At 40.2% G+C, this 16,044-nt stretch overlaps 1 protein-coding gene across 1 annotated transcript in view; it reads right to left on the bottom strand.

The window, feature by feature from the left end:
* Positions 1 to 10,853, bottom strand: part of UBAP1 (ubiquitin associated protein 1) — a 46,657-nt gene extending 35,804 nt beyond the window's left edge. The window contains exon 1 of the mRNA XM_087958759.1: positions 10,629 to 10,853. The gene's annotated coding sequence lies outside the window, so the exon portion shown is untranslated. The remainder of the gene's footprint in view (positions 1 to 10,628) is intronic.
* Between the last annotated feature and the right edge of the window lie 5,191 nt (positions 10,854 to 16,044).

Genomic DNA, 16,044 nt, shown 5'->3' with positions numbered 1-16,044 from the left:
ACTTATGATGGGTAGCCAAGCACCCTGCAATCGTGTGGTCATGATTTGCAAGTTCCTCTGCCGGTGGTTTCCCCAGAAAGTCATTGGGGAAGCCGTCAGGAAAAGTTGCAAGCTGCTGCCACCTGCAGAGAGGACTCCCTCTCACCTCTGGGGCTGGTTGAAAGAACAAGGCGCTTCTTCGGATTTTGTCAGAGACTTCTTTCAGCTCTGGCTACTGGCCAGAAAAGAATTTTCTGCCGAAAACCAAGCAAGCATAGAGCCGAATTCCTGCGGCAGAGCATTCAGCCAGCCATAGAGGCAAGAGGGAACAGAAATCCAAATAGGATTTTTAGCCAATCAGAGAGGCAGCACAGTAAATAAGAAGCCCAGGGTGCCTCCGGAAGGGGGGGGGGGGAGTGAGAAGTTCCAGTGCAGGCTGCACACAAGTAGCTCTCCTCTCAGAGGCTGAAAAATCCTGTTTTGGACAGGGAGGATTTTGAGCTTCTGAGTAGAGACCCATTCAAAAGTGGCCTGTGGCAGGTTTCCAAAGATCTCCCCCACCTCCCTGAGGCAATTCCCACTCCTTACCTGGATATCTTCCACTTAATAACACGCACATCATTTAACAACTGCATTGAGGAATGCCAGACTTGTGATCATTGGCGAATCAGTCATGTGACAACTGCTTCACTCTACAACCAAGATTCTGGTCCCAAATGTAGTTTTAAGTCCAGAACAACCTGTACCTTAAACATATTGTATTGCATGTCAGTTAATGGACTATGGCTTAATTAAAAGGGAGTTTGAAGCAAATAAAACTTTAGCAGAAACTTAATATCACATTTATAAAATATTTTTATCTATAAGGTGTTCAAAATTTATTTATTCAGAAAATGTATAAACATGTAAGTAGCAATATAAACCAGAAAATGGAACTGATGCACAATGAGAATTACCCTACTGATAACCTGCCAGCATCTTTTGGATGAACGCAGATACTTCTACATTGAAAATAGAATAACAGAGTTGGAAGGGACCTTGGAGGTCTTCTAGTCCAACCCCTTGCTCAAGCAAGAAACACTATGCCATTCCAGATAAATGGTTGTCCAATCTCTTCTTAAAAACTTACAGCACTGGAACAGCCACAACTTCTGGAGGCAACTTGTTCCACTGATTAGTTGTTCCAACTGTCAGGACATGTCTCCTTAGTTCTAAGTTGCTTCTCTCCTTGATTAGTTTCCACCTATTGCTTCTTGTCCTGCCCTCAGGTGCTTTGGAGAACAGGGTGACCCCCTCTTCTTTGAGATATTGGAACACTGCTATCATGTCACCCCTTCTTTTCATTAGACATATCCAATTCCAGCAACCGTTCTTTATGTTTTAGCCTCCAGTCCCCCAATTATCTTTATTGCTCTTCTCTGCGCTCTTTCCAGAGTCCCAACATCTTTTTATGTATATTATAATATAATGTATATTATAAAAAGTGTTCATGCTCAAGTTGTTTTGGAAAGTTTAAATATTTTAACTGTAGCTGCTTAATTACTGTAAGGATTAAATAAAATCAGACATATTTCAAAATAAAAGGAATGTAGTATTCATACTTCAATATTCATATTCTAATATGAATATTTCCTTCTAATATCTAACTTTTCCAAGGATCATTCCACAGATAAATTATATTTTCCCTATTTAAAAGTCTTCCTTGACAGTTCCTGAAATCTGTTACAAGACAGCAAGCCTTTTCATCTCTGAATTTAAACACAATTCACTTTTCTGCATTCAAGGTATTTATTATGTCAGTTTTTATGAAGGCCAACATTTTCTATGATCTTCCAATATTTCACGGAATCAGTATTAATTGTTCTAATATCTGTACTTACAAATAGTTTATTTTGTAAGAATCTTTGAAAATGCTGGTCACCACCTACTGCTGCACCATAGAGTATTTTAACTTACTGCATCTGTGAATGGTTTGCCAATTGCATAGGGGCAGATAGGACAGCGCTCCAGAGGGTTAACTTCATTGCCCAGAGGATCATTTGTTGCTCTTTCCCTTCTGTGGAAGAGCTTTATCGCTCCTGCTGCCTTAAGAAAGTTCAAAACATTCTTAAAGATCCATTTCATCCTGGGCACTCTTTTTTTTAACTATTACCATCTGGCAGACGGTACGGATAATAAAAACAAGGACAAATAGGCTGAAAAACAGCTTCTATCCCAGAGCAGTAACTCAATTGAATTCTAATGTAGAGTGTAACACTAATGCCATATCAGGGATTTTCAATTCAGTTGTATAGAATGTGAAGGGCGTGTGTATTTTATTTTTATAGTTATGTGGCATTTAATTTTGTTGTACAATGTGCAATTACAATAAACTAAACTAAAACTAAACTGAATCTGTTGGTCCTCTTTGTGTGCCCAGCTGTCTTCTGAAAATCCAAGCTGAAAGTTTTCCATCTTCATACTCGTTTTACATCACAGGGATCATTAACCATTTCTGTCCCAAAAAAGTAACATTTTTAATTTCCTTTGTCAATATTTTAAACAAAAATAGGCACAAATATATATTTAACATGTAATTATGTATGAAAACCTGACATCCAAGTCTAGGAAGAGTAGAACACCAAATTAATCAACAATGATTCATAAAGTTTTAACTTGAGTAATTAGTCAATGATCAACAGTGACTGATTGAATCCAGTTCCTTATTGATGCCATCCCCCAAATTAAGAAGAGTACAATATATTAATATGCAACTTCCCTTATAACCCGCACTATACAAGACCTTACTATTTCTACTGGTTATAGATCAGAATCAGAGTGTGTGAGATGCCCTTATACCAGTTGTGATTACTTCAAAGAGAAAAGACCGGTTTTGTCTAGCAAAATACTTCCAAGACACCAGTAAAAGGAGGCCTACATTTATTTGAGAATGATGAAGAATAATCTTCCAAATTCAGAAAGGACTTTGCCTCTAGTTAAAACCCACTTCTGATCTTTAAGTATGTTTCAGACTGTGCTTAAGTACCCTTGCATGATTAAGAGATCTCATTCAAGAAAAAAAAAAGAACAAGTTATCTCACCCTGAAAATCAAGTTTTCTTTCCTTTGATTTACAGACATGTAGAAATATTTCTTAGGCACTTTCTTACATATAAAATATAGAGTGACATCACAACCTGCCAAGTGTGCATGAATTTATAATGACATATACACAAGGTTCAGGTATCATTGCAGGAAGGTTATGTACAGTATTTCAAGGCCTCACTAAAACGTGAGTTTAATTTCTGAAAACATAGAGGCCTAGTATCCTATTCTTACAAAACCATGTACATTCTTGCAGAAGCTATACTAAAACAGTGAGGGCTTTGGCGGGGGGGCATATCTGTCAAAGAGATACTGCCTTGTGTCCCATAGCCAGGTAAATCAATCACAGAAATATAACAGTATAAAACTTGGAGATTGTTAGGTATAACATTGATATCAAATATGGTTTGGGTGAATAAATATATAAAACTTAGATATCATGGTTTAAGTGCTTATCACTTTAAGCACAATGCAGCAGGCAATTAGCCGATTAAGGGTGCGGTTAGAAGTTACAATATAAGGAAGCATTAGAAGCTGGAAAGCTGACTGTAACTGTGTGCTGGCTGTTACTGTGTGCTACTGCGACTAACTGAGATTGCTGACTGTGAGTGCCTGTGACTGAACTGTTTTTGTTTGCTACTGTTTACTGAATATCCAGCGTTTGTTTCTCTGGAGAGTGAAACCGAGGAGGAGAAGATATCTTTATCGGCTGATAAAGATATTGCAAGGACTCTTAACTTGGACTATACTAGTGAGTCTTACTGGATGGAAATACGGTGAATGACTTAATGGACTGAATGACAATGCTTAAACTCTAACTGGATTAAAAACTATTTAAACTACAAACAGTGTTTGTGTTCAGTGTGTGTATACTCTGGGCCCTTCCGCTCTCCTTTGGCTTCTTGGTTTGACTACTGCTGCAATACTCTTCTAGGGGTTAATCCTCAAACCCTAACATTGGTTATGGGCCCAGCAGCATAGTCTAACTAACCAGGATATAGCAGAGAGAGTTGGTGTGAGTTGCACATTACTGTAAAAACAAACTGTTTTAATTAGTTTAAAATAGTCAAAATATCTGAAGAGTAATGGCACAAGTAAATTTGTCACAACTGTCCATGATATCCAGGCTGGATGGAACAAACTATGTTTCATGGTCAATGAAATGTAGTTTACTTCACGCAGAGAAGGTTTGTGGGACATTATAGCAAACCCACCAGATGTGAGTAGATGGGATCCTGCTGATGATGATGATAAAGAAAAGTTACAAGACTTTAAACTGAAGAATGAGCAGGCTTTATGCATCATAGGACTGACTCTCTGTGATCAGCAGCTTGTCCATATTCGTGGAGAAGAAAATGCTGCAAACTGCTGGGAGAACCTCAGGAAGATTTATGTTCGGGACAGTGTAGGAGCACATATAAATCTTACACGGAAGCTTTTTCAACGCATCTTCAGAGGAATGGAGATATGTTAGTTCATTTAAACTGTATGAAGAGCATTTTTCAAGATTTGCAAGAAAAAGAGCTTATATTTAATGAACTGCAACAAGTCTACATAATATTATCTTCATTAGATCAAAGCTATGATGACTATGTGACTTCGTTGGAGGTATTGCCAAAAGAAAGCCTCTCATTAACCGAGATTACAGGCAGGCTACTAGAAGAAGCCAGAAGAAGGCGTGAGCGTGACGAGCTGAGAGAAGATAAGAAAGAAGAGAAATTATCTTCAAAGCTTGAAAGAAACCAGCAAAGAAAAATAAAGCACCCGGAAGAAGAGAATTTATCTTCGACGGCATACACAATTAAAAAGTGTTTTAATTGTGGAGGCAGAGGACATTTGGCAAGATTCTGCAAAAAGAGAAAAAGCCAGAATGTAAAAAAGCCAAAGAACGCATTTGAACTAGCCATGTTTACCAACTCTGATGTGAAGAATAATTTATGGGTGGTTGACAGTGGCGCATCCCACTGCATCACAAGAGATAAGACAAAATTTATAAAAATGTCTACAAGTTCTCAACATATATTTCTTGCCAATGGCTGGAACCTGAAAGCGAAAGGTCAAGGTTTTGCACGTTGTCCGTACATAAACCAGGATATAAAAATGTTGTATGTACCGCAACTAAAGTTTAATTTGCTTTCAGTAAGGGTATTAGATAAATTAGGTTATGTAATTACTTTTAAAGATAATAATTGCATAATTGAAAAAGATAACAAAAGGGTAACTGCAGCTTTAAATGGAACATTATATGTCTTAGATAATAGTAAGAAAGGGGAGGCTCAGACTGTATTTAATAATATAAAGCCTCATGAAGAATGTATCCATTTATTGCATAGGCGTTTGGGGCATGTAAATTTTAAAATGCTAAAACGTACAGTTGAGTTATCTGAAGGAATAAGGTTAAAACCTTGTGATAAATATTTGCGTTGTAATGTTTGCTGTGAAGATAAGAGCAAAGTATTGCCTGCAAATAGGCTAAATGGTTTCAAAACAAAAGAACCTTTAGAAGTAGTATTTGCAGACATCATAGGTCCAAAGAAACCCAGTATGGGGGTGCTAGATATATACTGAGCATTATGGACCATTATTCTAGATATGGGTTTTGCTATTTAATGAAAAGCAAAACTGAAACATATCAACATTTTTCAATTGGCTTAGGTTTGCTGAAAGAAAGTCTAAACGACAACTGATAACCCTGGTGACAGATAATGGTACGAATTTATTAATAACAAATTCCAGAACAGACTTAAGATATCTGGAATAGAGCATAAGAAGTCTGCTCCATACAGGCCAGAACATAACGCTTTTATTGAAAGAAGAGGCCAAACACTACAGGCAATGGTTAGAACAATGTTAAATGATTCTGGGTTACCTGATTCTTTGTGGGGGAGGCTACAATGTGTGCTAATAACATATTGAACAACGTTGTTAATACAACAACAGGTGAAATTCCATTCACCAGATGGCATGGCAGGAAACCTGATCTAAGTTACCTGCACACATTTGGTGCACCAGCATGGGTGCATATTCCTGCACAACTCAGAAAAAAAGGGCAACATAGAGCTAAAAGATTTTTCTTCGTTGGTTATCAGGCAAACCATAGGGCATATAGATTTTGGGAGAAAGGCACATCTAAAGTGTTATGTAGTGCTAGTGCCAAATTTCTAGAACATGAAGGATGGGAGAAATTAGAACAGGATGCCAATAAAGATGTAATTATTGAATCCTATAGAAATCCCATTAGTTATCCCTGTAACTTTAAAAATAAAGTAAAGAGACAAATACAGGATGAAATAGTGCCCATAAAGGAAGAAACAGATTCAATAGCTGAACAGGATGAGGAAGATGAACAGGTAGTAGTTCAACAAAGTCCTCCTGTAAGCCCTGTAATTCCCAGAAGAACTACACGTGTATCTAGACCGCCTGATAGGTACCAGGCTAACACAGTGTGCCAGATTAATCAAGTTCCTAATTCTGTTGAAGAAATTAAAAAGTATCCTAATAAGGAAAAAGAAAATGGTATGCAGCAATGAATAAGGAACTGAATTCATTAAGTGATATGAAGGTGTATGAAAATGCTAAATTACCTGTAGGAAAGAAATCCATTGGCTGCAAATGGATATTTAAGGTAAAAATAGATAAAGATGGTAATTTAATCCATAAGGCAAGATTAGTAGCCCAAGGTTTTAGGCAGAATGCTAATGACTATGATGAGGTGTTTGCACCTAGTCTTAAGGCAGCAACTTTGAGGGCAGCTTTAGTGTGGGCAGCTAGTAAAACTATATAGTTAACCATCTAGATGTGGAAACTGCTTACTTGCACGCCCATTAAAACATATTATTTATATGAAAAAACCTGTTGGTATTAAAAGTGAAAATAAGGATAATAATGATTGTTGGTTGTTAAAGAAAAGCCTCTATGGTCTTAAACAATCAGGCTATGAATGGAACCAGTATATTGTAAAGGAACTAGACAATATAGGATTTAAAGCTGGTTTAGCCGATCCATGTTTGTTTAAGAGGGAGACAAATGGGAAAGTATCATTATTATTACTATTCACAGATGACATTGCATTGATAACTGAAACTAATGATGAAGCAAATAAAATAATAGCATCATTAGGAAAGAGAATAAAGATCAAGCAATTAGGAGAGATAAAGAAGTATCTCGGTTTGAATATAAAGAAAACACGGAAAGGTTTTAAGATATCTCAGGAAGATAAGATAAGCAAATTACTAAAAGATTACAAGATGGAGCTTTGTAAGCCAGCTAAGACTCCAATGAGTCAGTAGTTTAGCAACACTGATGAACAAAGCCCGGAGTTTGATAAGGTGATTTATCAATCTTTAATTGGTAGTTTGAGTTATATTAGTAATTGGTCTAGACCAGATATTTCGTATTGCGTGAATCAGTTGGCTAGATTCAATTCTGCACCATGTGAAAGACACTGGAATGCAGCTAAGAGGATATTAAGATATCTTAAAAAGACAATGAATTATTCATTGTATTTAGAACCAAAGGGTGATTTAATTCTGTGTGCTTATGCAGATGCTAGCTTTGCATCAGAAAGAGACACTAGAAAGTCGACTTCAGGAACAGCCATAATGCTGGGTAATACATTAATAGGCTGGAAGTCAATAAGACAACAGCATATAAGTTTGTCTACTATGGAGGCAGAATTCTCCTGTTTATCATTGTTATGTACAGAATTAATAATGTATAAACAAATGTTAATTGATATAGGTATAACTGTAGATTATCCTATAATTATACATGATGATAATCAGGCAGCAATTCAAATGGCCACAAATATTGGAGTAAAAACAAGAAGCAAGCATACAGATCTAAGATACCTAAACGTGAGACAATCTGTAAGAAGTAAGATGATTCAGCTAGAGTACTGTATGTCGGAGGACAATTTAGCTGATAATTTTACTAAAGCCCAAGGTGCCAGTAAGCACCAGGAGAGTTGTGAAAAATATGGGATTAGATTGTAAAGGTATTATATATTTATTTCACCCAAAAGGGGAGTATGTTAGGTATAACATTGATATCAAATATGGTTTGGGTGAATAAATATATAAAACTTAGATATCATGGTTTAAGTGCTTATCACTTTAAGCACAATGCAGCAGGCAATTAGCCGATTAAGGGTGCGGTTAGAAGTTACAATATAAGGAAGCATTAGAAGCTGGAAAGCTGACTGTAACTGTGTGCTGGCTGTTACTGTGTGCTACTGCGACTAACTGAGATTGCTGACTGTGAGTGCCTGTGACTGAACTGTTTTTGTTTGCTACTGTTTACTGAATATCCAGCGTTTGTTTCTCTGGAGAGTGAAACCGAGGAGGAGAAGATATCTTTATCGGCTGATAAAGATATTGCAAGGACTCTTAACTTGGACTATACTAGTGAGTCTTACTGGATGGAAATACGGTGAATGACTTAATGGACTGAATGACAATGCTTAAACTCTAACTGGATTAAAAACTATTTAAACTACAAACAGTGTTTGTGTTCAGTGTGTGTATACTCTGGGGCCCTTCCGCTCTCCTTTGGCTTCTTGGTTTGACTACTGCTGCAATACTCTTCTAGGGGTTAATCCTCAAACCCTAACAGAGATCCTAGTCCAAACTATCTCTAAAGTGAGACTGATATGGTCTAGTAATTAAAATTTCAGGCTATAACACTGATTGTGGGGCCCTTGGTGTTCTCAGAGCTTGGTTTTCTTGCAGATGTTTCATTGCCCAACTAGCTAACACTTTCAACAATGTGGCCTTGTTTGATCATGAAATGTCTATAAGAAAACAGCCAAGATTAACAGTTAAGTCTTCTTCTTTTAAAGAGACTTTTTCTTGTTAATGTCTTTTTTGTTGCTTTTTTCCTTTTGTTCTTTTTTAAATATTTCAGCATTTTGTATTTTAACTTCCTTTGAATAAGCTAACATTTCCCCAATGCAAAACCATCAAACTCAGAGAGCACCAAGGACCCCACAATTCAACCCTGAGCTACAAATCTTCTTTTCAATTATTTCATACAAATCTTTTCTATTGGTACCAGGCAAACAATCAAGTCGAAAACACAGTAGAAAAGGAGAAAACCTTGATCAAGAAAATACCAAGGAGAAGACACTCCCACCAATATGACAGGTTGTTACAATGTATAAACAGAGAGCAAAACCCCCTTCCTTCTAGCACTGATGTCCTCCAGTTGGGTCATGAAATGTCTGCAAGAAAACCACCTATCTCAGAGACCACCCTCCATTCAACCCCCGATTTACAAACATTACAAAATACACCCCCCCCCCCAAAAAAAAGATGCTATAGGGCACTGGACACCAGAACTAGACACAAGGACACTTTTCCCCCAAATGCCATCCCTCTGCTAAACAAATAATTCCCTCAACACTGTCATACTATTCAGTAAGACTGCATTACTATTCTTCTTCTCATCCATCATATTCCTATCTCCTCCCACTTATGACTATAACCATGTTGCTTTTATCTTCACAACTTATGTTTTGTTTCTTATTATGATTTGATTACTTATTAGTAACCTATGAGTATTACTAAGTGTTGCATCTTATGATGAGTGTATTTTATTTTATGCACACTCAGAGTTTATGCACAGAAGACAAATTCCTTGTGTCCCAATCACACTTGGCCAATAAAGCTTGCTTGCTCTCTTTCTTTCTTTCTTTCTTTCTTTCTTTCTTTCTTTCTTTCTTTTTCTTTCTTTTTTCTATCTATCTATCTATCTATCTATCTATCTATCTATCTATCTATCTATCTATCTATCTATCTATCTATCTATCTAATCATTTCCTTTTCATTGATAACATTCATTGCTGACCCTACACTCCCCCTTTTCTAGCTCCTGAAGATCGTTATGGCCACCCACCAAAACCAGAATAACAGAGTTGGAGGGGACCTCGGAGGTCTTCTAGTCCAACCCCCACTCTCAAGCAAGAAGCCCTGTTTGGTTGTCCACTCTCTTAGCAGGGATCTCTCCTTAAGACCAGCTATTTTGCGCGGGAGGGTGGGGGGCTAGACAAGGCCGATCCTGCTAGCTACACAAACCAGTAAGTATCCTGTCCGCTTCTCTTTTCCTAATCCACCCCACCAAGGTCAGGCTTTGAAAACTCCCCTCGGTCGCCTAAGCCTCTCTCCCCGCCCCCGAAGTACTAGGCCGGGAAGCCGCCGCCCCCCACAAATTCGGTCCGAGAAAGGCAGCGGGGAAAGGGGAGCCACCTTCTCAGCGGGGCGGGTTCGGCTGCGACGGGCCGAGAGGGCGGCAAGAGGCCCATTCAAAAGCCGGAGGAGTCTAATCTCAAGGCGGAGGGCGGACCCAGGGCGCCGAGATACGACAAGGCCGGCTTCCCGGCAACGCTGGGCCGAAGGAAAAGCCGGAGGAGCCGGGATTCTCACGACCCCCGGGGCGAGCGTCAAAACCCCGGGCGCACTGCGCCTGCGCAGACGCCGCGCGACCCCTCCCCTCCCTGAGGAGAAAACGGCCTTTTTACCTCAGCGGCGCCCGGAAAATAAGGGGACGCCGGCGCTGAGGCCTACTCACCCCGGCGGCTTCGCCTCGAACTCTGCGGCCGCTCTTCCTCCTCCTTCTCCTTCTCCTGACCCCCGCGCGGCGGCTCCGAGTTATAATTCGCGGCCGACGATGGCGAAGGCCCACCGGCTTCCTCCTCCACACAGTCCTCGGTAATGGGGCGACGCCATCTTGTCTCTCCGTCCCAGCCCCGCCCCGCTCCGCCTCTTCCGCCTCTACCTCCAACGATGCCGCCCTGCGTCACCTCCTCGGTCACCCGACGCGGAAGGAGGCGGCCAATGAGAGGCGGGGGGAGAGGGGCGTGTTCTTCGCTCGCTCGCAGGGGAGGATGGGAAGTGTGGTCCAAACCTTTTGACCCGGCCCTGAGGGAAGCGCCTTTAGGGTTTTTTCTATTTTTTTATTCCAGTAAAAAACTGGTTGGGTTTTGGGATTTTAAAAAAAAAAGATTATATTAGTATATAGGCAGTCCTCGACTTATAATCATTCGTTTAGGGACCACTCAAAGTGACATCAGTGGAAAAGTGACTTTTTCACACTTAAAGTTGCAGCATCCCCAAATTTTCATCGTGGGATTGTGGGGAATGCCGCAACGGCCGTTAAGTGTGAAAAACGGTCGTCAGTTTTTTTTCCAATGCTGTTCAGCAGCCACTAAGGGAACCGTTGTAAGTTCGAGGACTGCCTGTATTTGGGGATCACCTGGTCACCTCTCCCATTTGGAGGATTGCAACATGATCTACACGGAACTACAATTTGCAGGGTCCAATCTGAGTAGCATCACACATTGCAATGAACAAAAAGACCCTAACCGTCACTAAGTGAATGGTTGTAAATTGAGGACTACCCAGTGTTGGGCTTCAAATTGTTTAACAAGGGGCTCTCTGCCCTAATGACTGACTGGGTGGGTGTGGTTAGGTAGTCATGTGACTGGGTGGGTGTGGCCAACTCATGGTGTATGGTCTCCTGCTTGGGGTTTGACTAGATGACCTACAAGATCCATTCCAGCTCTGATTATCTGCTATCTGGATGTTGCTTCTTTGCCCTAATTACCTAAACACACACACACACACACACACACACCAAAAAGTTGTTTATTATTTCGTGCATTTAACACTTAAATAAAAGACTGGGTGAAACCAGGCTTAATAGGAGTAACTGTGAGAGGGATCTTGGAGTCTTAGTGGAGTTTCTGGTGAATTATGTGATTCTTATTATTTGGGAATTAATCCCCTCAGAGGCAATGTTACCTGGTTTTCTCAATGGCTCTCCCTCACAAGCGCTGAGTGGATTGTTTATCTAGCTTGCCACACTTTTACCAGGTGTGAAATGCTCTTGGCTGAACACCCAGAAGTTCAATTAAGCCTATTAAGAGCTTTCCCTCACTGCTTGTCTCTCTGAGGTTATTGGGGGCTCTCGGAGCCCCTGCCAGGCCCCAGCAGCCCACCCCTGGGACTACCTGTAATGGACTCAGGAGGATGGAGCTTGGGTTTGGCACCCTACCTGAGGCCCAAAGCCAGCTGGGTAAACTTTGTGTCAGTCCTTTTCTTTCAGCCATGGAAGAAGAAAATAAAACCCTTCTGACAACCTGCCAAGAAAACTGCAGGGGTTTGCTCAGAAAATTGCTAGGACGTGAAGGCGCGCAACAAATAAAGCCGTTGGCCAGGATGAAGTGTGGAAGTTTCTAATCCTCTTAAATTTAAAAAGGAAATGAAAAAACCAAAACAGTTCCTCACCAACAATCAACACCCAGATAATCAGGAATTAACATCAGGATTACCAACAATCAAGCATTTAATGATACCCCAATGAAGGAACAACGTACTCTGACAAACAATCAAGCATTAAATAACAACATGAAAGCACAATGAACACTCCCATCAACACTGACAAGCCATTTGTATACAAATTCCTGAAAACTAGGTGGCTCATGTCATCATCCAAAGGCTAGGAGGTCTCTCTCTCTTAATGAGATACATCTCCCCATGCATAGAAATGGAGAGCTAGCATTCTGCAGCATGTCTGCAATAATCTTGAATTTATCCCCCGGGTTTCAGTCCCTTTCTCCTGCTGGTGGGATCTACTGACAAATGAGCATCAGATCCAGATCATCTGAAAAAAAATTCAAATAATCAGAGAACAAATTTCACTCCCTTCTAGCACTGATGATGTTACTTAGTTGGGTCATGAAATGGCTGCAAGAAAACAACAAAGATTAGAGAGCACTAAGGTCCCCACAGTCCTCCTCCTCTCCATAACCCCAGTCTCTTCTAGCACTGATGATGTTCCCTAGCTGGGTCATGAAATGCCTGCAAGAAAACAACCAAGCTCCAAGAGCATCAAGGGCTCCACACCTTTTCATCGACTTCATCAATTAATCTTCCAGGAACTACTTAAAGCAGTTATTCTGGATGGCCTAAGTCAGGTGTTGTGTGCTTTAAATTTTAACTGAACTTCATTTGAATGTAGTTTACCACAGCCACCTCATTGCCTTATAAGTATAAGGAAGTACCTTGAGTTTCAGGTTGCGGCACTCCATAAATTCAGCAAACAAATAAAAGAGTAACAGGCAGATATGAATTTAATATTTCCATGTGGCCCAAAACATCCCTTCCAAATTCAACCTAATAGTTTCAGAAATAATATAATTTGCTGCTACTTAAACTATGCTTTTGGAAATAATTTTTTTCAAGTAGTAACCTACGTTTTTTTTCTTCTTCTAATTAGCTCGCTGGAAAATAGGTCCCAGTCAACCTGAACTTGCTGGCTCTTTTCCATGACATGTTTACCATGATTAATCTGATAATAATTTGGTCAAATTTTTCTGGGATTGCAAAACGCTGCAGAATTAATCAGACAGCGCACATTACCAGCAGGCACCAAACTAAAATGTAGTTGGTTATTTTGTTTAGAATGCTGTATAAACACGGTAAGTTCCTTCTTTTGTATAAATAAGCAATGGCTTTTGTAATATTTTGCTTGTTCCTGATTAGAACAGTTTGTCTGCTTCTTTCTAATATCCCTTTGACCATAAAATTCTCTGCTTTAGTAGAATAATTATGGATGCTGGGCAGATTTATTTCAATCCTGAATTAAATTAATAATAATTTATTCAACCCTGGATACTCCAAACTTCCAAGTCCAGGAGACGGGATAGGGTAGGATAGGATAAAATAAAATAAATAAGATAAGAAAAGTTTTATGGTCACTTTCTCTACTGTATGTAAACACTAGGACACATTAAAAATTAAATTCTGATTCCCACTCCCAAAAGAATTTATAATATATATTATAAATGTATAATATATATAAAATACATTTATTAAAAATATATAAATGTATTGTGGGACAATTTTCTCAGTGGTTTCATGCCCTTTCTGGTTATTATTTTTAAATATTTGCTTAATGAAAAACAAATAAATGATAAAAAGTCAGCTGGGAAATCAGATGTACTTAACAACCGTGTTACTAATTTAACTGCAGTAATTCATTTAAGAAATGTACCAAGAAAAGTTGTCAAATGGGGTAAAACTCGCCAAATTTCTCACTTAGCAACACAAATTTTGGGCTCAGTTGTGGTCATAGGCTGAAGACTACCTCTACTTTTCCAGCCTTTTGAAAGACCAGACGATTGTCTATATGGAGATTCTCAGTCATGCAGGCCAAACTGTCCCAAAAGTGCTTCTTCAGGAGGCAACTGGACTTTCTAGTTTTTTCTTTTGAAGATGTTTCACTTCTCTTCCGAGAAGCTTCTTCATCTCTGACTGGATGGTGGGGAATGGAAGGATTTATACTCCTTGCAGACCGCTGGTCATTTGCATCCTTTTTAGAGGGTCATTGAGGCCACCTGGAGGTTTGTCTGGGTCCTCAGGGTCACCTGAGTAGTGCAACAGCCTGCTCATGGACTATGAATGCTAACATGCTTGTAAAGAAGGCACAGAAGAGGCTGTACTTCTTGAGAATGCTCAGGAAGATAAATCTATCTCAGCATCTACTTCTGCCCTACTACCGCAGCACTACTGAGAGTGTCCTGACATGCGGCATCCTTGCATGGTAGGGGAGCAGCTCTGTAGCGGACAAAAAAGGCTCTACAGAGAATCATTAAAACTGCCCAGAAGATCATCGGGCTCCAGCTACCAGCCTCGGATGACATCTTTGCATCGCGCTGTTTAAGGAAGTTGCACAACATTCTCAGAGACTCTTCCCATCCTGCTCACAATCTTTGTGGACTGTTGTCTTCTGGCAGAAGATACAGAGCCATTCAAACTCGGACCACACGAGTTTTCTGAATTTTTTTTTTATCTGAGAGTTATAATGGCACTTAACAATGAACTTAAAGACCACCACCAGTGAGCTGTTGGACGGTATTATTGGTCTGTTGTGTGGATGCTTGTGTATTTTTAGGGGGTGGGGAATTTTGGCAGGTGGGGAGGTGTTTTGGGATTGTCATGTGCGTGTGCATGTTGAGTCTGGTCTCTGGGTGTTATGTGAATTTCGTTGTATGTATACTGTGTATATACGTACAATGACAATAAAGAATAAAGAATTCAATTCAAGATGATAATACCAGCAGACAAAAGTTTTCATGACTGCTGTTGGGAACAGAGTCCAAAATAATGATAATTAAAAAAAACAGAAGGCACTCAAAATGCTGGACTTCCAACCATTCAGTTAGTGACAGGTCAAAGTTAGCACTGAAAAAAGTGACTTATGACCGTTTTTCACACTTACCACCATTGCAGCGTCCCTGTCATGCCCCTGATGAAGACTGATTCAGAGGGAGAGGAGGAACAGCTGACAGGGAGTAGAAGTGTGGCTCCGGAGGTTGTGGAGGAGGCTGGGGAAGGGCAGAGGCTGGCTGGGCAGTCAGAGGAGGACCCAGGCCCATCCCCTCTCCATCCCAGGGCACACAGGGAGGAGAGGATAAGGGAGAGACACAGTCTACTCAGGAGGGGAGGGCCTTGATCCTCTTCATGGGCTGCACCTGTGACAACTGGTTAATAGGATGGACATGCGTATAGGCAAGCGCTGGAAACAAAGCATGGAAATATCTTTAGTTTATTGTTCCTTTCTGAGTTTGGAACTTACCCAGGGTGTGTTATCTGTGGACATCCTCCAGCCCTTATCTTGGCTGGTTTGTGTTGCTTTTTCCCTTCTTCTTGTAACCGTTTGTGTGGGAGCTTTTTGGTTTCCGTCAAGAATATTCAGAGCTTGGAAGCAAAGTGAAGGAATAAAAGGGGCTTCACCTGTTTTCTGTAACTCTGTTTGTTTTGTATCCCACCCTGGGTCATCACAGTCCCTGTGGTCATCTGATCCAAATTCAGATGCTTGCCAATTGACTCATATTTATGATGGTTGCAGTGTCCTGGGGATCCCGGGATCCCCCTTCTGACAAGCTCAGTCAATGGGGAATCCAGATTCACTTAACAACGAA

The sequence above is a fragment of the Notechis scutatus genome, chromosome 2 (genome assembly GCF_049901735.1).
Source record: "Notechis scutatus isolate UNSWTSFEM ecotype Mainland chromosome 2, rNotScu1.2, whole genome shotgun sequence".
In the NCBI taxonomy this organism is placed as follows: Eukaryota; Metazoa; Chordata; class Lepidosauria; order Squamata; family Elapidae; genus Notechis; species Notechis scutatus.
This window is presented reverse-complemented; position numbering and strand designations above follow the sequence as displayed.